General features: G+C 39.5%; 1 pseudogene; it reads right to left on the bottom strand.

The window, feature by feature from the left end:
• Positions 1–6,987: 6,987 nt before the first annotated feature.
• LOC147439426 (uncharacterized) lies at positions 6,988–7,736 on the bottom strand (annotated as a pseudogene).
• Positions 7,737–25,822: the final 18,086 nt, after the last annotated feature.

The raw sequence follows: 25,822 nt of genomic DNA, 5'->3' as shown, positions 1-25,822 counted from the left end.
ATATGAACCCAACCTCTTACCTTAGAAGTCTCAGTTTTAGCACTAAAATTGGTATGTAGACATCATACGTGTATGATTTCTATTCTCTCATAATTGACTCAAACTTGAACCATACACTCTCCTTGATGTTTTTACTTCAAACCTAGGCTTACTTTGAAGTTCTAACCCCTGCAGGTAGGTTAATCTCTCCTATGTATGCATGGGATGTTGCCGGCTTATCCAAGAGGTTAACTATGTCAAAATTGATCCAAATTGGGTGAAACTTGGTCCTTAGGCTTGCCTTGAGATGTTTCACACTCTAGTAAGCTCTATTAGCAGTTCTGGTCACAAAATATGCCCATGAGACATCATACACATATGATGTGTATCTAGTCAAAAGGGAGTGAATCTCATTCCAAAGGATACCCACCACATAAGAAACTCCACTGCCACTTGCAAAATTTAATTTCAATACCTATTGTGCTAGATATTGTCAAATCAAGAATTCACTTTGTTTAACTATATCTTTTGGTCTCTATTAGCCTTAAATTGCTTCAAAGTCAATGAGACTTGGCCTATTTACTCCCTAGATACTCTTAAACACAATGGTTCACACAAAGGTTCCTTTTGGACCAAAATTTGGCCTCCCAGACATCATATGCGTATGATGTCTAAGTTGTCAAAGTACATTTCTATTTCTTTCCTAGGTGCCCCTTGATTTGTACAACATGCACAAGTGCTCACATCAAAGTTTGGATATCAAACTTGCAGCTTATCACCACTTTTTCTCAAGAAGTTTCCTGAAAAGAGTAAAAATTCCTCAATACTTAGTTCATATGCCCAAATGAGATGAAACTTGGTGTATGTGCTATATATAATATGTAGACTATGGGTGTGAAGTCAAAATGCCCATTTTTCCTCCCAAGTCTACTCTTTAGACATCATACACGTATGATGTCTGCTGAGGAGTTTTGGTCCAAAACTCAAGCACAGGTTTCTCCAAGTCTTCAGCACTGCCTCCAAAGCACTCTTACAAATTTTCAATGCAAAAATGTGCACTGAATCACAAGTTTCCTATTTTTTTTATTTTCACACGACTTTTGTCTTTTGGGGACCAAATGTTGGTCAAAACCTTAGTGCCAGGGTCACCTTAGGGTAAAATACCCCTTTGGAACACTCTGGTGTAGCCTGTTTTCAAAGACTCACTCAACCATGCATAAATGTCTATTGAATCTTTTTTATTGCAAGTTAACTCTAAAAATCAACTTTTCAGAGATTACTTATGCAAGCAAACTTACAAGGAAATAACATTGATAATGGATAGCTCTAGATCACAATCACATGTCCTATCTAAAACTAATCTTACTCCTCATGTGGGGTTTTGAAATCGTGGGTAGAAACACACTTTACTGCCACACAAGGACTCGTAAGCACTTTCATACCACCACAACCGATCAAACACCACCAATCACAACTATACCAAACTAGCTAAAGTTGTCTACTACGAAAGACCCAGGTGATACACGCACTCCCTAGAACCTCTCTAAAACCTCAAGAGTCCAACCTAGAGTAAAATGACAAGGCTTCGGCAACTCGGAGGAACTTTCACCTCATAGGACTAGTCTAAGGTCACCTACCTAGGGCTCTCGTCCTTGGCAATGGCGCCAATGTTGTCGAGAAAATTTGTTGCTCGCAATTGCTAGCAAAGTGAGAACTAGGCCAGCAAACAAGATGTCAATAAAGGATGGAGCTTGACCCGTAGGCGCGTAGAATCCAATATGGGTGTCAATCATCTACTCAACCTTCTATGGACAATCACTAACAAGAAACACCAACTCAAAGCACACTATGTATGCACAAAAGCTTTCTTATCTACGATATCTATGCTCTCTAAAACAATACTTAACGTTATATCACCTATTAGTAAATATGGGAATCTCCTAATTCGCACTTTGTAAATGTGGTGAAGTTTTATTTACGATATAGTACTTTGCTATGTGTTTCAATCATCATTCTTTTCTTTCCAACGAAAAAGTTTGCCGATGAGATACTACTTGTTGTATCTTTGCATCGTGTCATTGACTTATTATCATAAATGTGGATAAATGTGTAGAGAAAACTTTTAGAAAGACCATAGATCTTTAGATCAAACTACTATGGAAACTTGAAAATGCACCCAAAATGCATTGCTTTTTGAGTAATTACTTCAACTCCATGAGATCCATTGTTGATTAGGTTTGACATTGTAAGAAAAAAATTTACGCTGAACTATTTGATCAAGCCCAAGCAATGTCATGTCTCTCTAGAATTCTTAATACATGTGTATTGTTTACTATAGTCCTTTCATATTGTCCCAAAATCATCATCAAACTATATCAGCAAGATTGTGAAATGTCTAAAGAAAAAAGGAAGGTACAATATGATTTTCTACTTAGTTCAATAATGAGACAAGATACAAGAACAAATGATGGAAATAATATACAACTAGCAATGTGTGACAATGTGTTTGTGTACATAGAGCTTTAAAATGTAAGGAGTAAATTCACCTCATACACATAGAGATTTACTCTCCAATAAATTTTATATGGGTGACCACAACATAAATGACAACTGTGTTTGGCATGAAGCATGATGACACATTATCTAGGTCATTTATGACCATTACAAGTAAATCCAAAAGGATGCAACCAAGTGATAAGTTCTTAAGTAAAGTTTTTTCTTGGGCATAAGGTAGATTATTTTCTCTTTTAATAGGTGGTGTTAAGAAACACCAAACAATCATACACAAAACAAACCAATGTACAAGTATTTCTACTTGAAATCACAAAAGTACAAAATGCAAAGTAATGTAAAAATGTGTTGTCAAAGGTGCATCTTGCTGAAAATCTATTGTGTGAAGTTTCAAGTTTTTACAGCTTAACATTGTTCACTCTATCAGAGTGGAATTTACATCATGGGGCTTTGATATCATCCTTGGTGGGAATACATTTTTCATAATCTATCTATGAAACGTTTAGCAGATCCTTCATTTATGTAACTCTTGTTATAGCCCAACTCTTGAGCTATGTGCATAGCTTCCATGTCCTTTAAAGTTGAGGTCAAAGGAAGTTTATGTAGCTTCGATCTTTGAGAATCATTTGATGGAAAAAGAGTATGCTTTGTTGTGGCCGTGATTGATGAAGCCAATCCTTGTGATAGAGAAGGCCCTTTAAAGAAAGAGGTGATAGAGAATTGAACAAATCTTCCATGCTTGTTTCCAATACATTTGGATTGAACTGATTAAGAAGATGAGACATCACTATTGCTAGGTTTGGTCCAGCCATCAATAACACTCTTAAATTGCTCATACAATGCATGTCCAAATTGAATAGGCTCTTGAACATAGCAATAAAATTTGACAACCCCACGTGCATCACTTGATTGGCTTAATTGCACCAAGTATGGCAAAACTTCTTCAATCAAAACTAAATTGGAAACATTGACATCAAAGGAGGTGGGAAATATACAATTCTTGATTGGATTTGGACATCCCTTGTAAAGGCTATCATCAAGTAGAATTTTCCTTGTACGTTTGCAAACATCTCCAAACTAATTCCAAATATACTCGAGAGGTTTAAACATTAAGTTCCACCCCCATCTTATTGGGTCAATATATGATGGTCTTTGAATGCTTGTGGAAATTTTCTTGACTCCATATCATGAAGAAAGAAAAATTATTCATTGCATGAGTCTCTAAACACCTTATTATTTCCAATACGTTGTGGAGCAAAGTTGTTGACCAAATTCCAACATGAACTCTATCAAACAAGGCATTAAGAAACTCCATACACCTTGGCCGAAGAACCACCCAATTTTTGCCAACTTGGAGACTTTGGAACTTTTGGAATTTTGCAAAATAACATCGTAATAGTAGGTCATTAAGATCCAAGATAACACATAGCTTTGATGAAGTTTCAGATAACGATGAAGTTGTCATGATACCATGTGCTACATCTGTCAAACCCAAAAAGACATTGCTTAGTCAAAATTCCATAATCATATGTTTCTTGGAGGCTTATGCTTGACAAAAAGTACCATCTACAATTTCTCCTTGCAACCAAATAGTTTCACTCAACAATGCACATTTAAACAATTGTTTGTGGGGTGATAGCTCTCTTCTATACTTAACAATTATATTTTAAACTTTGGGGTCATTGACAATTTGATGCAATAAGGTAGATATGTATTTAGATGTTAAGTTTGCTCAAGTAAATGTTATTTTCATATTCCAAGGATAATTTGTACATATAGTTAGAGCTATTGTCATGGCCAATAAGTCATTTTGTAATATGTCAAGAATGTAGCCAAGGATACTTCAACAAGGTAGACTTATACAAATGCACCTTGCTAATGTCTATAGCATGCTTGATTATTGACAACTCATACCTCGTACACAAAGGAAGGTATAACACGCTATTTGAAAAGTAAATCCCTTTCATCTTTGAAGATGAAATTTGTATCAAAAAGTCCTTGGTTAAATACCAAATATGTAGGTTTTGAGAATGTGGAACAAACTTGCTCATTTGGGTTTTGGACACTTGAAAACACCCTCACTAGGTTTTGAACATGTGGACAAAACTTGCTCACTTAGCTTTTGACCATGTGATCAAAACGAGCACATGTATTGATTGGGGGGAAAGTTTCTTTTTTGAGATTTGAGCATTTAAAAATGCACTTGCTTAGCTTTTCAACACATGGTAAAACATTTTTAAGCATTCTCTTTTGTTTTTTGACCACTCTTATTGAACTATAACTACTCTCTCCGCATGGTCAAAACCTAGGTGAGTGTGTTCTTCCACATGTTCAAAACCTATGAGTGAGTATACCTTCTTTTTAAAGTGCAATAGCTACTCTCTCCACACGGTCAACTACTCTCTTTTTGAAGTGCAACTACTCTCTCCACGTGATCAAAACCTAGGCGAGTGTGTTCTTCCACAAAACCTATGAGTGAGTTTTTCAATTGGTAAACACATAACTTGATTATTGTGAGAAGGAGATTATTTAAAGAAACAAAAGTTGCAATTGAACATAGCACAAGAATTTGACCATAAGGTCAAAACTAACATGTCACCATGACTACAAGAGGTAAGCAAAGTCTCATATACCTAAGATGACTACTCAAATGGCTTGATATCCACTTGTCGTCGCATTCTCCTTTCAGCATGTGGTTAAGTCTTTTTCACTAACTTACAAATCTTGATATCTGAAAAATACCATTTGAAAAATATAGTTAGAAATTCATCTAAACGCTTTTGACAAGATCATTCAGTTTCACTTCTTCCGTTTGTGGGTTTTTAAGTAAATGGATAAAATACTTGCACAAATATAACTTAAGCCATTGAATCCTAGAAAACTCTCTATTTTGAGTGGTGTGAAACAAACAAAAGTGAATTCATAGGCAATAGTTGCCATTTTAGCTTTTGCTGCCATGTGATTATGGTTGACAACAAATTGGAGCCACTACCTTCAAAAGTTTTTTTAAGAAAAGATCCATTAAGTTGTATTGCAAGCCAATTTGTAGTATGAAATAGTATATAAACTAAAGGGACACACTTGAGAGAGAGAGAGAGAGAGAGAGAGAGAGAGAGAGAGAGAGATGACCAAGCTCACACACTTAGGGAGAGTGTCAAGAAGCATCCACACTAATTTTTTGACCATGTGGACAAAAGAGAGAGAGAGAGAGAGAGAGAGAGAGAGAGAGAGAGAGAGAGAGAGAGAATCAATCTTATTCATGTAGGTGGAGTGAGGAGGAACATCCTCACTGCACTTTTGACCATGTGAACACAACTTCGGGCAGAGAGAGAGAGAGAGAGAGAGAGAGAGAAAGAGAGAGACAGAGAGAGAGAGAGAATGATGAAACCATTCACACACACACACACACATACACACAAACATGAGTAGAATCACTCACTTAAGGAGAGTAAGAAGAACATCCTTACTCATATTTTGACCATGTGGACAAGAGAGAGAGAGAGAGAGAGAGAGCACCAAGTGTAATCATTGAAGCTTTGAAACTTAGTCACTTAGCAAAAACTAGGACAGACATTCTCACCAACTTTTTTGCCATGTGGACATAACTGAGAGAGAGAGAGAGAGAGAGAGAGAGCTTACTTAGGAAGAGTGAAGAGCACTAGGAGAGATAACCTCACTAATTTTTTGACCATGTGGACAAAAATAAGGGATTGAGGGGAGGCGAGAGAGAGAGAGAGAGAGAGAGAGAGAGAGAGAGAGAGAGAGCTTACTTAGGGAGAGTGAAGAGCACTAGGAGAGATAACCTCACTAATGTTTTGACCATGTGGACAAAAATGAATGAGAGAGAGACAAAGATGAAAAAAATTGAAGGATGGAGGGGGAGACAAAGAGATATGGAAAACACTTTCAATGTAACAAGTAGTACATAGGCTTTATCACTCCCCAAATTACAAGGAAAATGAGTACTTAAACATGTTGCAATTCAAAAAGTTATAGTGCAATCAAGGTACCAAAAACACTTCAAGTGGCCTTCATTTTCTCTTTCATGGTAAGGACCATGAAATCTTGGTTAGATTCCTCTACACCTTCCTATGGTAGATAAGGCACTTGTGGTTCATCTTCTTTGGTGTCTTTTGGATGAGACTTTTCTTTAGCCTTTTCATGTGCTCTAGAATAGATTCCATCAACTTCACATTGCTCTTGCGAGTTGCAAACTATCATGATGGATTTTCTTCGACTCAAGAGTGCAGCCTTTGATGCAAGACCACCTACATTCACATCGAGATCAACCTCATACTGGTCATTGAATACCTTCACAGTTTTCTTGATAACTTGCTTCTTCCTTCTCACTATTGCTTTGGCCACTTGTTGCTCGTCATCAAGATCTTTGTCAGCCCCCTCCACTTCAATGTGTGCATTGCCCCATATTAGGGGCTTGTTTGTATTGTTGACATAGCGATCAAGGTTGAAAAAAGTTTTGCTCATGCTCACTAATGTTCACACCACAAATGTGTGTATGGCTCCAGAAGCAAAATTGTTGGCTAAAGGCAAGAAATCAATGCTACCAACAAGCATCTGGAACTTTATGCTCATGTGTAGAGGACCATCCTCCAAAGAAACCATTTGCCTTCGAGTAAGAAAAGATAGTAGGATGAATTGTTTAGGCTCACAAGTCATCCGTAGCAAATAGGAGACAAGCCTCTCAAACTTGGAGGAATCCCAATTCATTCCTTCTACTCCATGTGCAGCATCCAAGATAGCTACACCAATGGTACTTGGACCTCTGTACGCATTATATATTAGATCAAGGGCTTCTAAATCATACCCAACAACATACACTAACCTAGGAAAGGTGCTAGAAGATTGAGGGGGGTCTCCTTTCTTCCAACAAAGAAATTCACTATGTCTCTTGCACCATTGGGTAGTGGACTTGGATCAGCCTTATGTGATAGTTTTTTTGACAACCAATCACTACAAACACCTACAAACTTTGAGTAAACATCCTCTATGATATTGTAGTCATTAAGTAGCTCCTCCCATGTTTTCAAGACACTGTTGTTGGTTGATATTGATGCATTGAAAAGTGTGACCAACTCTTCCTTTAGCACCCTGTCCAGCTTTAACTGCCTTGCTCTTGTTTCCATATCTATAAGATCTTCCTTATCCCACTTATTTCTGAGAAATAAGATTTTCCCTTCGTTGGTTTTGTTTTGCAACCTATTAATCTCTCCATCCTTTAGCCCCATCAAGCAACGAAAGGTAGCCAATGATGCTTGTCTTCCCTTCTTTCCAGGACTTTCTACTTGAGATAATAACTCATCTTTGGCATATTATTTCATTATCAAAACCCATCCATCAAATACTTGTTGGGAGCTTACTATCATTTGATAGTCCCTTGATGCCCATTTATCCTCAATGTAATCAAAAAAACCCTGAAAACATATACAGATAACAACTTTGTAAGGAACATAACAAACGTGCTATTTTGTAAAAGCAAAAAAGGTAGTGTGTGATGCTCTACCTACCAAGGTAGCCATAGCATGCTAGACTTGGGAAATCCTTGTTGAGGTTTTTATGGAGATATAAATGCCATCCATTGGTCTCTCAATTTCTTGAGTTGCTCAATATAAGGAGCATTCTTCATGACATTATGTGATTCTTCGTTTGTCATGTGAGATAACTCTATACACATCGCTGCTAGACATTCCACAAGTATTCGAGCATTCCATGTTGCATATAAATATTTGGTTGTCATGCAACGTGGTGTTGTGCTTTGGATATATATTTTTGTTGCATGTGTGGAATGTAGACTTGATATAATCCAATAAGAGTATGTACCCAACATGGATTCCTTGACCTCATTGCTCGTAAGTGGTCTTGACTCCCCATTTTCCCTAATGTAAGGCATTACGTAAGCTGAGGTGCCAGGAGCCATAGGATTACTAACAAAGAGTTTTGTTAATGTCTCCACATAATCCCATGCAAGGGTTCTATATGTATAAAGTGGAGGTGCCACCTCACAATTTACCAATGAGAATGGAAAATTGTGAAGTGGACCCAAATGGAAAGAACTTTTCAAACATGTGAAACCCCATTTCTTCTTGCTTTTCCTTCTTGTTGCTTGACCTTGGGGAATCAAACGTCATCTCTACAACCTTGATGTGAAGAGTAACAAGTGGTTTGGGGTTGAAAACTGCAAGACTTAAGGATGTAGAAGAGCTATTAACAAGTGTGTTGGCCACACTTACAAAAAGTGCATTTTCCATGGAAGATTCCCAACCCTTCAAGTTAATAGTGTTCGTGGGGGTTTCTTTTCTAGTATTGTCTTCGCGAAGCAATGTATGAAGCTTCTGCCTTTTCTTCAAGAGGCCACCATATCCTTTTGCTAAAGAGAGGAATTCTTCATTGTGTTGAACGTTTTGAAATGCCAAGGCAACATCCCTTGTGCAAGAGATATCCTCAGACAAATCCCGCCCCATATTTTTTAGAGAGAAGTTGTCTTCAACCCGCATCCGTGTAGCATTCAAGGCCATGGGGTCAAGCTTGTAGCACATATTATTGTCCCTTAACTTAATCGCATTACAAGGAACCCCTTCCTTGCGAGCACACCCCTCCGTAATATTTTCTATCACCCCATTTTGTCCAAAACCTAATGTTTCACCTTTCTTTGTGAATAACAGCATATCTGAGTGTAATTGTCCTTGTAGATCATAGACATCAATATACCATAAATATGAAAACTTTTCAGTACCCCCATTAATCACCTCAAGCCCCTTCTTTGGAGCTTTATCTTTCTTTGCCATTTGGGAGTCTATAAAAACATACAACAATAAATCATTAGTCCACATCACTCCACATTATTGTAACTTGGATATACCTAGGTACTTGCTTAATGTTTGACCATGTGGATAAAACTCACATACTATATAAAATATAAAACTTACAAACGGATTGATAAAGTTTTGACCATGTGGATGATACTTAGGGATGGAGGGAGGGACACAAAGAGAGAGAGAGAGAGAGAGAGAGAGAGAGAACCATGTGGATAAAAACAATGGCAGAATGAGAAAGCCATGAGAAATCTAACTGAGTGAGAGAGAAATTAAAAAACTTGGAGAGGGAGTGATAAATTTTGACCATGTGGTCAAAACTTAGGGATAGAGGGAGGTACACAAAGAGAGAGAGAGAGAGAGAGAGAGAGAGAGAGGGGGGGGGGGGGGGGGGGGGAAGGGGGAGAGGAACAAACTCATTCACATAGATGCAACCAAGTGGAAAAAGCTCACTTACTAAGAGAGAGTGTAAAAACATTGTTTCAAAATGTTGACCATGTGGTTAGAAGTGAGGGATGAAGGGGGGAGATAAAGGAATGAGGAAGCCATTGGTAAAACTAGCACAGTCAGAGAGAAATTACAAAACTTAAGAGGGGGTGATAGAGTTTTGACCATGTGGACAAAAATTTGGGGCGCACGCGCACACACACACACACACACACACACACACACACAGAGTTTTGACAATGTGGACAAAACCGATGGTAAAGTGACAAATCCATGGGAAATTCAAGGCCAAAGAGATAGAGGAGAGAGAGAAAGGAAGATAGAGAGGGGAGAGAGATAAATAGAGAGATTGTTGACCATGTGGACAAACCTTAGGAACACACATACACAGATATTTATACAAGGTCTCTCTCTAGAGACAAGGGAGAGAGGGAGAAAGAGGGAGAGAGAATGTTTGAGATGACCAAATTCATTCACATAGGTTTGAGTAAGTGAAAAAAAACCACACTCACTAAGAGAGTGCAAAAACATTCTTACAAAAATTTTGACCATGTGGCCAAAAGTGAGGGATGAGAGAGACAAAGAGTGAGGAGGAGGAGGAGGCCGTTGATAAAACTAAGAGGTGGGTGATAGAGTTTTGACCATGTGTACAAAAGTTAGGGATGTATGGAGGTACACACACACACACACATAGAGTGTTGACCATGTTGACAAAACCGTGGCAAAATGAGAAATCTAATACTAGAGTGGATGGAGGGCCAGCGGGCCACAAAGAGGGACTGATAGAGAAAGGAAGATACAGAGAGAGAGAGAGAGAGAGAGAGAGAGAGAGAGAGAGAGAGAGAGAGAGTTTTGACCATGTGGAAAAAACATGGGGATGGGAAAGAGAGATGTTATTAACATTTATACAAGGCCTCTCTCTAAAGACAAAGGAGGAGAGAGAGCTTTGACCTTGTGGACAAAGGGGGATAGGGAGAAAGGAAGAGAGAGAAAGGGAGAGAAAGAGTTTAAACAATGTGGCCAAAACTCAAGGATAGAGGGAGAAAGGAGGAGAGAGAGAGAAACTAGAGGGAGAAATAGTTTTGACCATGTGGATGAAACTCAAGGATTGAGCGAGATAGGGAGATAAAGAGTAGACAATAAGAATTGTCCACCTGGTAATAACCTTGGACGTTATTATGTTATGATATTACACTACTCTGTAGAAGAGACAGAGAGAGAGAGAGATGGAGAGTGAGAGAGAGAGAGAGAGAAAGACAGTTATGGGGAGAACGAGAAAAACATGGACAAAACTCAATGGAAGGAGAGGGAGCAAAGTGTGAGATTTGTCCACATGGATAAAATCTTTGATGTTGAGTTTATTCTTCTATTAAACTACTTGGTGGTATTGCACACAGGTGAACTTAGCTTACAAATTATAGACACTAAATTATGCCCCCCCCCCCCCCCCCCCCCCCCCCCCCCCCCCCCCCCCCCCCAAGCTTATTTCAATCACAAGTTTTGTTGTTTTGTCATGATGGAAAAGTCTGGCTTACAAATGAATGTTTTGCAATCAAACCGTGAATAGATTTATCCATATGAGTAAAACATTCCTAGATCTTGAAATTGGAATACTTCTCTAGTTTCTTTCACCAAAACTCTTCGTTTTTGACCAAAAGTGTATATAGAATTCTTCAATGTGGGAAATAGTCAATTTATGTGGACAAGATCGCATGGTCACTCACACAATGGGATTTGTTTTGAGCACATGGTTAAAAATTTTCATATGAAATGTATGATGCTATTTGGAATCAAGTATAGCTCAATAGATACCAAATTCCCTTCAAGATAGATTCAAAAAGGAAAATTTTAAAATAGCAAAAAAAATTATATTTTGATTCTATTTTCTTAAATTTTTCATTCGGATTTTCCCTTTCTCCCCCTCTCTTCAACCGGTTAATTTGGTTTTTCCACCGGGTCAAGGTTAAGCTAAGGAACGCTTTTCTCAAACACATAATAATCGAATCATCACATCATACAAAAATTTGTCCATAAGGTCAAACTTTGTGTTTTGGATTTTTAGAAACTTAAACTTGTTATAAGAAGACAAACAATATGAATTTATGATTTCACATGATCAAAATATAGAAAAACTATAGATGAAGACAAATACCTTTGACCCTTTAATGGAGTAAGCTAGACCCTTTAATAGAGTAAGTTAAACACCTTCACATTTTTAGGCTAGTAACAACTCATGCACTTAACTCGGACCAAGCAACTACGAATGATGCACTCATTATGCTTTCAAACAAACATGGAGGGATCCAACATTAATATTCAAGGTAGGTCATCACCTTCTCTTCATTTGCATTCAAACTTTGTTTATTTCCTTTGATTAGCTAAGTTTGAAATGATACCTTTGATAGAATGATCGATTTTGAGTGTTGGTCGAAGGGAGATAGCTATTGCACAACCTTGAAAACTTTTAGGAAAGCTTAATCAATATTATGTAGGGTTGTTAACACAAAACTAATGCATGCTATGTTTGTTTGTGTGTGTATTTGCAAGCATGGAAGAGAGAGAGAGAGAGAGAGAGAGAGAGAGAGAGAGAGAAGGGGAGGGGGGGGGGGGGGGGGAGAAGAGTTCAAAAACAGCTCTTATATGTGGACAAGGCAATAGCTTATGAAGTGTCTATCAATTTCTCTCTCTTTTGTGTTTCTCCATTGGCAAATTGGCTCGATTAAGGCTCCCCATCGTGTGTCACGAATGTGTGTGTGTGTGTGTGTGTGTGTGTGTGTGTGTGTGTGTGTGTGTGTGTGTGTGTGTGTGTGTGTGAAGGAGAGAGAGAGAGAGAGAGAGTTTGAAAATGACCGGATTTATGGTCTTATCAAAACATCCACGTAAATTTTAGAGGCCATTAATAGGGGGCCATGTTGGTGTCATTATTTTGATTCACCTAATTGGCTTTGTGTGTGTGTTAGTGTAAGAGAATCTGTGTGTGTGAAAGAGAGAGAGAGTGACAATGTGCACAACGTTGAGAGGAGCAACCTACGCATTGCTTAATTCTTGTGTGTGTGTGTGTGTGTGTGTGTGTGTGTGTGTGTGTGTGTGTGAGAGAGAGAGAGAGAGAGAGAGAGAGAGAGAGAACCTGCAACCTGCGCAAGGCCTTGGAGGCTTGGAATTCCCTCAAAATTGGAGGCTTGTAATGCCCTCAAAATTATGTAAATGTTCGCAAAGGGAGATTATTAACGGATGACCTTGTAGAACGATACATGCGCAAAGCACAGAGAGAGAGAGAGAGAGAGAGAGAGAGAGAGAGAGGGCAAGGCTTGTATGTGTGTGTGTGTGTGTGTGTGGTGTGTGTGTGTGTGTGTGTGTGTGTGTGTGTGTGTGTGTGTGTGTGTGTGTGAGAGAGAGAGAGAGTCTACGCAAAGGTTTTGGAGAGAGAGAGAGAGAGAGAGAGACAACTTTGGCAGCTTGGCAAGTTGGCATTAGTGAGAGAGAGAGAGACCTGTGCAAGTTTCCATGAAGTTCAAACAAGTACTAATTGTGTGCAGATTAGAATTGAACGTAGTCTATACACCACTACCTGCACTATCCTAGGAGCTTGCAAAAGTCCTCAACCGTTATTAAGGCTGAGAGTACTTCCTTCCTCTCCGAGCTGTGAAATAATAGCGGGTACTAGGGTAGTAGGGAACTCTCTCTGAGCTGCGAGTAAATAGCAGGGCCGCGGCTTCGTTTGCAGGATATGGGTAACGGGTATCGTGCAATGGTCAGGCTAAATCATTTTGTGGGAAACATACAAAATTCCTTTCCTTGAAGGCAATTTTAGAAAATTAGGTTTATTTTGTGGGTTTTTACTCTATTTTGGAGCGCAATTTCTCCCTTTCCCTTTTGCCCTCAACCGGCATTTTTGAAATTGAAAACGGCACAATATTTAACCAAGACACATTTTTCCCAAACACTAGGGGTACGCCACACTACACAGCGTTTGGGAAAATAGCTTTTGCTAAGAGAAATTTTTAAAAAACTAAGTTATTTATATGATTTTTTACACTATTTTTCTCTATTTCAACACTAGCTTTCTCTATGGGCAAAATTTCTCCCTTTGCGCTTGCCCTCTTGATTTCAAAGTCATCAATTCCCAAGAAGTATCTAGTCCTCAGTAATCTCACACACACACACATACCTCTTTATACAATGGTTGTCCTCCTATTACTAGATACGGGGTTGTTGCAACTTGAGTCCACCGTTCAACATAGGGTTAGGTCGCAAGCACGATGAACTCCTACCTTCCTCATGATAAAAATTTGGATATGTCCTAACCTAATAATCATCAAGTGCAATAAATGCATTGATTTGACGTTCCCAAGCAGTTTTCAGGGTACAAAATGGGAGGCTTTTGGCGTGCAGCACAAACAAGAAGTTTTTTGCACTAAAATTTCTGCAAGAAGACAAAAGCGCACACTAGTTCATGTTGATGTAGACATTTAAAGAGACAGCATTGGGCAGAAGGTGACCGATTAGGAACATACATACATATATATATGTAGAAGACGAGGACAGTCCGAGTAGGCAGGAATTGTCCCTTAGTAGGCCACACAGCAGGATCAGTCACACTAGCAATAATTACCGCAAGCAGTTACTACAGTAACTCCTGGGAGCTATAAATAGGACCCAGTACATTGTAATTGGGCTTCTTAGCTTCTTCGCTTTTAGCTGCTTGACTTTTGGCTTTAGCTTTCTAAATACTTTTGGGTTTACAAGCTCTTCGCCTCTAGCTCCACCCTGTAACAATTGCTTCTGTAATCATTTGAGCTTAAACCCATTATACACAGTACTAGTTATCCTTGAGCTATTAATCTAAATCTGCAAATACTCTTTCCAGTCTTCCAGTCATGTCTTTTATCTCAGTATAACATTCCAGTTTAGTTCCTTATTTCAATTCAGTAGTATGTTCCAGTTTCACTAACTGAACTGACGACATAACCAGTAGCTCTAAATTCTAACACTGCAATCAGTTGTCTAAAGAGACTAGCTCCAATTCCATTTTGATGATCACGGTGGTTGGAGTTGTTCGCTCTCCAGAAAAAACTTATCTCCCAATTAGAATTTTCAGTTGTATCGATGGCGCCCAAAGCCAGTCGTGGTCGCAAATCATCAACCCGGTTAGGCACTGATTCCAATTGCATCGGCCCTATTCTTGAGGTATCAGAAAGAGATTATGATCCCAAGAAGGACCCTGAGAGTGAGAGTGAGGCTCAGGAGGAGCACAGTCATGCTGATGAGGCTAGGGACTCTCAGCACTCCAATCATTCCAGGAGGAAAAGGGCTGAGCAGGAAGAACGCAAAACTAGGAGTTCTAGGTCCACACACAAGGCAGTTGAGGCCAAGGGTAGCAAGGGCAATCGTCACAGTTCCAGCAAGAAAGTCACAGAAGAGATAGAGACTAAAACTGAAGAAGAAGTTGATTGGGATGCTGATACCGATCACTACAGGAAATCTTCAAGACGAAGTCAATCTCCCAAGGTCAAAAGAAGCAGAGATGATGCCGATCGGCATGATTATACTTCTTCATTGAAAATATCTTTCCCAATGTTCAAAGGAAGAAAGAAAGATCATCCAGATGTTCATATTCAAGCTTTTGAATAGTATGTTGAGTTGAAGAATATTGATGAATATGACTGGGGAGAATATTTTCCTCAGACACTGAAAGATGCAGCAAGAAAATGGTATTACCATTACCTAGCTTGCTAACTCAGATCATACAACAAATTGCTCAAGGCTTTCAGATTGGAGTATTTAGACAACAAGGGTGATGAGACATCCTCTGCAAGCTAGATAAGATTAAACAAGGGAAATTGTCAGTGAGAAGTTATGTTGAGAAGATCAAGGAGTTAACCACGCAATTTCAGGAGCCACCATCAGAAAAGAGGCTACACACATGGTTTCTAAATGGGTTCCACAGTAAGAAGCTCAGAGAACAGGAGGGACCTGCACCAACAAAGAAATTTAATGCTTTGGTGCAGAGAGCTCTGAAACTTGAATAGCAAGCTAAGAAGGAGAGAAGTCACAAGAAGCGGAGGTCCAGCAGTAGAAATTCTTCCACTGAGAATTCCGATTCTAGTGAGACCTCCAGCAACTCTGATGAAAAGAGCACGGACAAGACCAAGAAGGGGTCTTGGTCTAGGAAGATTGATAAAATGTCTTGGCAGATTGTTGACATCAGTCAGACCAGACAACCTGTTAGGAGAATGGAAACCTGGTGCTCAAGGTGAAAATCTAAAGATCATGTTTCCAATGAATGTCCACAATGTACCTATTGCAAATCATATGGTCATTTATGGAACAATTGTGATATGCGCATTCATCACTTCAATAAGGGAAAGGATTTATCTGTAGTGGCATTTACCAATGTTGAACCAGCTAGAGCAGAGACAACTAGTGTACCCCAAGAGGAGAAATCAGGTACCATTGGCACTGGTACTGCACGTGGCAGATACCAGGGAGATACTAGTCGAGGCCAGGGTCGTGGTAATTTTCAAAATCAAAGCCATAATTTTTATACTTGTGGAAAGTATGGGCACTTTGCGTCTCAGTGTCCAGAGGCACCCAATGATTGCGGCTACTGAGGTGAAAGCCCCAGAGCCAGTCAAGCAATTACACTAAGTAAAGGGGTAGTCATTGAGGAAATCCCAGATGAGCCAGCAAAACCAGTTATTCTTGAAACTAGCAAATGGGCTTAGCAGAGAGAGGTATGGAAGGCAAAGGACAAAGAGAAGGTAATCAATGAATGGCAGGAGCAGAGATAACTGGTGGCTAAGATCACAGAAGATCTAGCCAAGAAGCTACCAGAGTAGCCAAAAAGTTCTGATGCTTGGGTCATTCAAAGATACTAGTCCAGTCTTTTGAGAAACGACAACCAGATCAATCAGGATCTGGAATTTCTAAGACTATGCAGGCTGCAGTCCCTGGCTGCAGTCCAAGGGCTGGTCAAAGATCTAAAAAACATTAAATTAGATCTAACTGCAATGGGAAACAATGAAGGGGGCACAACAAGCACCAGAACAGAGAAGTGGCACTGTGAAGATATCCCAATTCCTCCAGTTCTAATAACTCTGATCAAGAGAGAGAATAAATTCATGTAAAATTCTATGAAAGAATTTAGAAACTGATAGTTGAATTAGAAGACATCAGAAAAACTTTGCCTGAAGCAGCAAAATTCATCAGACAACAAAGAAAGGCTGAAGCAGATGCCAGAGGCAAATGTTAGAGATGATGAAGTGCCGGTGATCCAGGTAGTTTACAAATTCAAGAAACAATGGGAGCCACTATCCGGTGTCATATTGGATGGAGGGGTAGGGGTAAACATCTTGGGGGCACACCTTCAGCAAAGAATGGGTATCAAAAACTTGAAACCAGCACCTTTTAAAGTTTGAATGGCCGATCACAGAGTCGTGCAAGCAACTGGGATGATAGAGAGTATGCAGATAAGGGTGGGAAAAGAAAAGTTCAAGACCATCTTCCTAGTACTGGATGTGCAAGGCACATAATATGGGATGCTACTGGGATGCCCATGGTTGCGTACGACACAAGCTGTTCACAACCAATCAGACTCTGATAATACAAAGCACCAGTAGAAGAATTCAGATCCAGATAAACAACACTAGAAGCTGGAAAAAGGCACTACAACCAGAGAGCTTTGCCATAAGTATGGGGTAAAGAAAATTGAGAGGATGCTGGCAGCAGTGAAGATTTTTCCATTGACCGAGATAGACCTAAATGCAGTATTATTTGACAAGGATCAGGCTGAAAAGCAAAGGAAGCAATTTCCAGATCAATTCACTGAACTGAATCCTGGAGAACGACCAGTTTAGCTAACTAGACAGCCAGAGAAACCAGTTGACTACAAAGAAGAATTCTCAGATTCCAGTACACCAGCACCCACTGAAGAGGTGCACTCTAAAGAAGTTATTGAAGTTCAAAATGACAATTCAAAACTACAAGGTTCGTCCTGGGATTATGCTGAGGAGTCAACCAAAAGGAAGGGAGGTGGGCCTAATTGGTTGCTTCCAGATGATCAAGAAATTGAAGAATGGAACCTGAGTTCTGAGGAAAGTCCTAGATTGATCAAAGTAAACAAGAATTTGAACCCAGGAATGAAAGAAAAAGCCCGACTCATGTTCCAAAAGTACAAAGACATATTTGCATGGAACATACCGATCTAAAAGGTGTAGATCCAGAGGTCTGTCAACATACAATACCTCTGAATCCAAATGCCAGACCAGTGCATCTGCAACGGTACAGAATGAATCCAAATTATGCTAAGAAGGTCAAAGAAGAAATTGACAACCTTCTTAAGGTTGGATTCATCACAGAAGTTGTCAGTAGTGACTGGTTGTTTCCTATTGTAGTGCCCAAGAACAATGGAAAGCTCAAAGTTTGTGTGGATTATTGAAAGTTGAATTCTCAAACCATCAAAGATCCTTTTCCATTACCTTTTACGGATATGCTTCTCAATGAGATTGCAAGCCATGAGATGTATAACTTTATGGATGGCTATAGTGGTTATAATCAGCTAAAGATTGCTCCTATAGATCGGAGTAAAATCACTTTTATTACTGAATGGGGTGTGTTCATGTATCCGGTCATGCCATTTGGTCTTTGCAATGCTCCAGCAACCTTCCAAAGGTGTATGATGGAGATATTCAGTGAATTCCTCCACCAATTTCTAGCCATATTTATGGATGACTTCACTGTATTCTCAACTGAGGAAAAGCATTTGCTCTTTCTGGAAATGGTTTTTCAATGTTGTAAGGAGAAGAGGATCTGTTTGAACCCATTCAAATCTGTTCTCCTGGTCTAGAAGGGACAAATACTGGGACATATAGTGTCCAAGAATGGCATAGAGATGGCCAATGATAATATCCAGTATGTCCAGCAAGCCAAGGCACCCCGCACAGCATCAAAGTTAAGTTCATTCTTGGGATATATCAATTTTTATAGAAGGTTTGTTCATATGTTTTCTTCCAAGGCATTACCCTTATATGAGCTCACAAAGAAAACCAGCAAGTTCCTCTGGACTGTTGAATGTGAGGAGAGTTTCCAATGTCTTACAAATGCCATTATCAGTAAGCCAGTGCTTTGACACCTAGATTGAGATGTTATTTTCTATGTGTGCATGTCGATGCTTCAGGACTGGCAATGGGAGCAATACTGGCTCAACCAAAAGGGAGGACTGATTATCCAATGTATTTTTCCAGACAGAGATTCAGTGAGGCTAAACAAGAATATACTACTATGGAGAGAAGCCTTGGTAATGGTTTTCAATGCTACCAAGTTTCAACAATATTTACTAGGTAAGCTATTTCATTTCTATGTGGATCATCAAGCGTGCTTATTTTTTATAAGCAAAGTTATTATCCAAGGAAGATTGATTAGATGGATGATGTTCCTGATGGAGTTTGAATCCCGCATATTTCACAAGTCCGACAAATCTCATTGTGGTGCTGATTTCTTATTAGAAGTACTGACGGCTACTCAAACATATCCTTGAGAGATGAGCCAATAGACATAGAGCTGTTCCAAGTGACAGCTAAGGAAAACACAGATCTAGAATGGTATGATGTGTATCAATTCCTTTCCAAAGGAGGATTCCTAGATAACTGGACTTAGAATCAGAAGAAGGCTCTGATTATTAAGAGTCTAAAGTTCACCATCATAGGAGGATTTCTCTATAGACTGGAAGTAGATGGGGTTCTTCAAAGGTGTGTGCCAATAGAAGGAAGATTGCAAGTTATTTTTGAAGCACACCATGGGGATTTTGGAGGACATTTCTCCACTAATATTACTTATAAGAAGATTTTGCAGGCTGGATTATGGTGGAAAACTCTGATATCTGATGTTAGAAGTTTTTGCAAAACTTGTGATGTATGTCAAAGAATAGGCAGACCAACAAGAGACCGACAGCAAACTAATATGACTCCACTTATTCCAGTTCAGACATTGGGCGTGTTTATGGAATCGGGTCTGGACTTAATGGGACCATTCAAGAAGGTCACTCCAAGGAAGAACCGATATATTTTAATGGCTATCTGTTATGTCACTAAATGGGTAGAGACCAAGGCTCTTCCATATAATACTGCAAAGTCCACTGCTAATTTCCTATTTGAAAACATTATTTGCCAATAAAGATGCCCTATTGAGATTGTGTCTGATTAAGGGACACTTTTATAAATGATACCATGGAAATTCTGATGGAAATGCTCTCAATTAAGCAGAGGAAATAAAATCCTTATTATCCTAGATGCAATGGTCAGGTAGAGAGCAGTACCAAAACCATCAAGAATATTTTAACTAAGATTGTTTAGAAGGAACCACATCATTGGGATCTTAAGCTACAAACTGCTCTATGGGCCTATAGAACATCTTACAAAGGCACCACTAGAATGACATCGTTTAGAATGGTGTATGGTACTGAAGTTGTAGTGCCTATTGAACTTGTAATTCCCAATCTCAGAATGGTGGTGGAATATGGATTAGATTTTAATCACAATCTTAAACAAAGACTGGAGGATTTAGTGCATTTGGATGAGTTGCACCAACGTGCCATGCTGGAACACGAAATTGTCCTGCAAAGAAGAAAGCACTGGCATGATAGAAGAATCAAAGTTAGGGAGTTCCAGAAGGGAGACTTGGTCTTGCTTTATTAGTACAAGCCCTAAGAAACCAAATTTAAAGATAGTTTGGGCTGATCCATATGAAATTGATTGGGTATTTTCCAATGGCACAGTAAGGTGGAAAGCCTTTATATGGACTACTGTTTCCAGGTGTTTATAATGGGTCCAAAATTAAACTATATTATTCTAATGAGAAAGAGACTTCCAAAGGAGAAAATACGGGTATTCTGGTACTAGTGACCAAGAACTATTAGAACCAGCTATTTTAAACCTCTTCCATGTACAACCAGTACCAGAACCAGTGACGGTGCCAGAAAAGACTCAACGTGATGGAATAGTGTCAGTGGCAAAGTCAATAAAGTGTCAGAGCAAGCACTAGTTTTTATGGAAAAAAGGGCCAGTGGGAATGCATGTGATAATCATTAAAGGGAACATGGGAAGTATTAGCCAATGCATGTGTGCCACATCACCGACGGTGCACAAAACTCTAGGAATGGTAAGTAGTGGAACTTTTATGGCACGAACATGTATAACAGTAAGGCGAGTGGACATTCTTCCTCACAAATCTCCTGCACGACGCCTACATGCTATTACACACTCGCCATCGCAAGCTCTGAGGCTTCTTCACTACAACCACAAACCTCCTCCTTAGAAGAACTCTGTTGATTATTGTCTATCCCTACCCGACACACCTTGTTGTGGCCTGGAATATACAAGTAAGTCTTCTTCTTCTACAGACTTACCATCTTCACCATGTATGGGTAGAAGGAAAATGTCACAAAAGATGCAGGATACCATAGATGAGACTGCAGCAGTCATCATCTCTCTTCAAGCTTCCCTACCACTTATCGCACATAGCAAGGCCAAAGTGCTGCTAGAGCTATGGGATCTGCATGTAGTTGTACAAGCTACAAGGATAGCTTTTGACACGGCCGTAATCAAGCAAGTTCTTGATTCTTTTAGTGACAAGGATGGCAGTGCTATTGTCAATGGTGTAATAGTCAAAGCAACTCCTGACGCCATCGCTTTTGCTTTCAAAATGCCCAATGAGCCAAAGCCGACCACAGTGTCTACAAAACAGATAAGTTCGGCTTTGAAAGAGGATGAAGCAGCCAAGAAGAAACAAAAGGCTAGTGCATAAGGGGTTCTAGTAGCAGCATTGGACGTCCCCTCAGCCTACAGGTTTGTTATTGAAGCTGTTAGCCTAAAGAACAACCCTACATATGTGTCAAAAAAGTTGTTTGCTATGTTACTTGCAAAAAGATTAGATGCTACAGCTAAAATCAATTTATGTCAGATCTTATCTCATAAAGTGCTCCAGCAGACTACCAAGCTGAAATCTCAGAATGTATTCAAAGCCTGGTATGTCTGGCAATTTCTATATTGCACAGCTACTCCATAAGCTAATTACCAAGTACGGATGGCTTGGAGTCTGAGACCCATCCCAAAGACTAACACTGTTGAGCTCTATTGAACGAAGAGGCTTCAAGCAACCAGTTGGCTCTAACTAGACAGAAGAGGAAGGCCACACAGGTGGTGTCCAGTGGTTCAAAGAAATCAAAGATTACATTGGCCAAAAGTAGTGCTTTACTAAAGCAATTGGAGAGCCAGTTTAAGCCATTGCCTACTGAAAAGTCCTCAGCAGCTTTGGCCATACCTGCAAAATAGACTCCAGCAGACACCAGTGTTGGAACAGGCTAGCAAGAAACATCTAGTGTTGAACACGTGGCAGTTAATATTGACAAGGGAAAGGGTTCAGAACCTGCCAATACACCCAAAAATTTTCCTATTAGTGAATTGGCTTTATCCATAGCCAAGAAGGATAGACTGCAGCAGTTACAGCATCACCCTCTAAAAGGACGACTAATTCTTCAGAAACTTGATTTTGCAACATTACCATACATGGCTCCTGTTACGATTTATGAGCCAGTCCACTCTGACCCGGCAACAATAGTTAATGGTTGCTCAGTGATTATCCCCAGTCATCATGGAACACAATTTTCAACACCTTGGGATAGATGATGGATGCAACAGCTTCCACTGATGAAGTGTCTAAGCTAAAAGAAGAACTGGGAAGCAGCCAGCAGCAAGTTCAAAAACTTCAGCAGGAAATCGGGGCACAATCTCTTAGGCATAGTATTGTTAAAAATCAGTCAGCACGCGAACAATTAAGGAGCTACAAGAAAAACTATGTAAGCTCAAAAAAGAATAGGCAATTAAATGAAGACAAGGTAGAAGTTGTAAGAAATGCTGACAGATTTTAGACTATGCTGAGAATGAAGAGGGTAGACTTCAACGCGCTGCTGACAACCCACACGACATTGAAGGCCTCTCTTACAGAGATAGATATATATATAATAACCTTGCTGATATTTTGACTCCATAAGGCAATGTCACTCTGAATATGGACAATCTGAAGGTACTTATGGAGACCATGTAGAGTGATTTGCAAGACAATCTCTCTAAATACAACACTACTTTAGCAAATCAAGTCATCATAGATTATATTGATAAGAAAAATGATCTTGATGAGGATTCTGAGAGAGTAGAAGAGTAGGATGAGGAAGGAGAGGACAAGCCAGCAAATAAACCTGATGATGATGATAATACTCCTCCTTCCCCACCTTCAGGCTCTGGAGTTAGTGGATCAGCTACAGGGGGCAGTGAACCCAACAAAGACCAGCCAAACTAGCACAAGGACCAGTCAGACCAGCAATCAAGGCACCACCAGTCTGATGATTAGCAGCAAGGCAGTGGCGAGAAGAGCAACACTGGAGGTTCTCCAGTACACCACCCACAGCACACTCCAGAGGGCAAAGGTAAAGGCAAAGCTGTGGCTGAATCCTTAAAAGGTTGATGAGCAACACTTCTTACAGTTCATCACACTAAACAAGAGGATAAGACATCAGCAAGCTCCTATTACTAGGAAATATTTGGAGGATGACACTCTTCTCTCTGACCTAGAATGCTTTCAAAGGCTGTATGTAGGTGCTAAGAAAATCATTCAGCACTAGAAATCGGTTGCCTTTCATGATCAAGAGTTGTGTCAATTACTTGAGCATCCCAGCAGAACCCAGCTACTGGAAAGGGTACTTGAGTGCATGTTGAATTCTAATGATATGACAATCCATCCACATTGGCAGCAAAAGTCTACTACAGATTGACACTCTGTAGCTCTTGAACTGGATCTACTGCTAGGAAACAGACCTACATACACGTGTATGAGGGAAGTTAGAACTCAATTAAAAGAAGTCTTGCTTCATATGCAAATTCCCAGAGGAGTTTTGGATTAGCGGGTGCAGGCCATCATTGAAGATAGGTCTTCCAGCAATGAAGGACATTGGACTCAAATGACACTAGGGGAACAGGCAACTGCTCTCTGAAAATACTCTTTCAGCTCGTCCGAGTTACTAGGTAGATGATGTAGTAGGAGAACCAAGTTGTCCTCAATTTTCTGGAGTTTGTGCCTGATTCTCTAGTTCTCCTGTATGCATTGCTTGCTAAAGAAGCTAAACTGCCTAGATTTTTCCCAGCTTTGTATCCTCAACATCCAGAACCAGTGGATTGGCTCACTTACTTCAACTTTACAAATGAACTTCAAGACTGGTATGAGCAAGCCACTATGGAATGGAAAGCCTGGAAATCACTGATCAATGAGGGCCTCAAAATGGTTAATGTCATGGATCTACAAGGAGAAATGCAGAAGGTCAAATGTTGTATGGGACATTGGAAGATCCAGCTTCCTGGGTTAACGAAGATCACAAATCATTCACTTCAACTGACTTTGGAGTCTTCTAAAATTCCTCAAAAGGATATCACTGCAAAGCCAAGAATGGGACCACAATACAGAGAGATGGCTGAGAATTTCTTTGAAGCTAGAATTAAGACGAATCAGCCTCTTCAACAGGGATGGATCCACACAGCCTTGCATTGTCATAAATTGGCCAGAACTTGTCTGACAAAGGGCAAACGCAGTCTATATGATCCCAACACCAAAACCTATAACCCACTCACGCCCTATAAATTTGAGATGTCCACTGAAAGGCGGGATTAGCTTGAGCAGGAGGCCATTTACAGACTTATCCAGAAGGACAATGCTAGCACTGGGACTTCTGAGGCACCAAAATAGAAGAAGGGCAAGAGGAAGCGGGTTCAGTGGAAGTATATTGGGTAGTTTCATCTTGAAATCAGACTGTGGATTTTCCCAATTAGGCATTGGAATTTCCTTCGTTGGGCACCCTTGGAATTACAGCTATAGGGGTGTCAAGCACTCAACAAGCATGAAGTATGGTTTAAAGCTAGCAATATCAAAAGATTATTATCATGAGGAACATCGGCCAAATCAGCAACTAGAAGGGTTTAGGGTTTAGGCCAAACCAGAGCACCAGATGGTTTCCTCAACACCAAATCAGAATCAGGTGGTGGATTTTCTTTGAAAAATTATGGGGTTATAATAGGACCCGCTACATTGTAATTGGGCTTCTTAGCTTCTTGGCTTCTTAGCTTCTTGACTTTTGGCTTTAGCTTTCTAAATACTTTCGTGTTTACGAGCTCTTTGCATCTAGATCCACCCTGTAATCATTGCTTATGTAATCATTTGATCTTAAACCCATTATACAATGTACTGGTTATCCTTGAGCTATTAATCTGAATCTGCAAATACTCTTTCCATTCTCCCAGTCATGTCTCTCGTCTCAGTATAACATTCCAATTTAGTTCCTTATTTAAGTTCAGTACTCTGTTCCAGATCCACTAACTAAACTGACGACATAAACTAGTAGCTCTAAATTCTAACACTGGAATCAATTGTCTGAAGAGACCAACTCCAATTCCAATATATATATATATATATATATATATATATATATATATATATAAGGGCCGCATATTAGGTATGTTTTTACCTTGATACGTATATACAAACACACACACACACACACATATAATTATGTATATATGTGAATCCATTTATACATAATTATACATAGACACACACGGGTGTGTGTGTGTGTGTGTGTGTGTGTGTGTGTGTGTGTGTGTGTAGCTGTTTAAATCTTAACTATTAAGACATCATTGAATTTTTACATTCAAAAGACAACTGGCCAAGGAATAATGAACTGATATGTACAAAAATAACTCAGTATTAGAATTATTTAGGTACAATGACTGTAGGAAAGAGATCCTCTTTCAGTAAGACTAGTAGTAAAAGAACTTCCCTGTTCCTCAGTGAGTATTTCATGACAGAAAGGTTGCTTGCCAAAGAAAAGAAATCCATCCAAGATAAGATAGAGTCCTTACCTGCATCCATCAAAACAAGACAACAATTCAATTAGCCTTGGATGTGTTTTACAGGTATCAATGGACCATACCAGTTGTTATCCATGTCCATCTTACAAA

This window comes from Adiantum capillus-veneris, chromosome 16 (genome assembly GCF_014529385.1).
Source record: "Adiantum capillus-veneris isolate H3 chromosome 16, ASM1452938v2, whole genome shotgun sequence".
NCBI lineage: Eukaryota > Viridiplantae > Streptophyta > Polypodiopsida > Polypodiales > Pteridaceae > Adiantum > Adiantum capillus-veneris.
The sequence above is the reverse complement of the archived record's forward strand: the minus strand, read 5'-3'. Positions and strand labels throughout refer to the sequence as shown.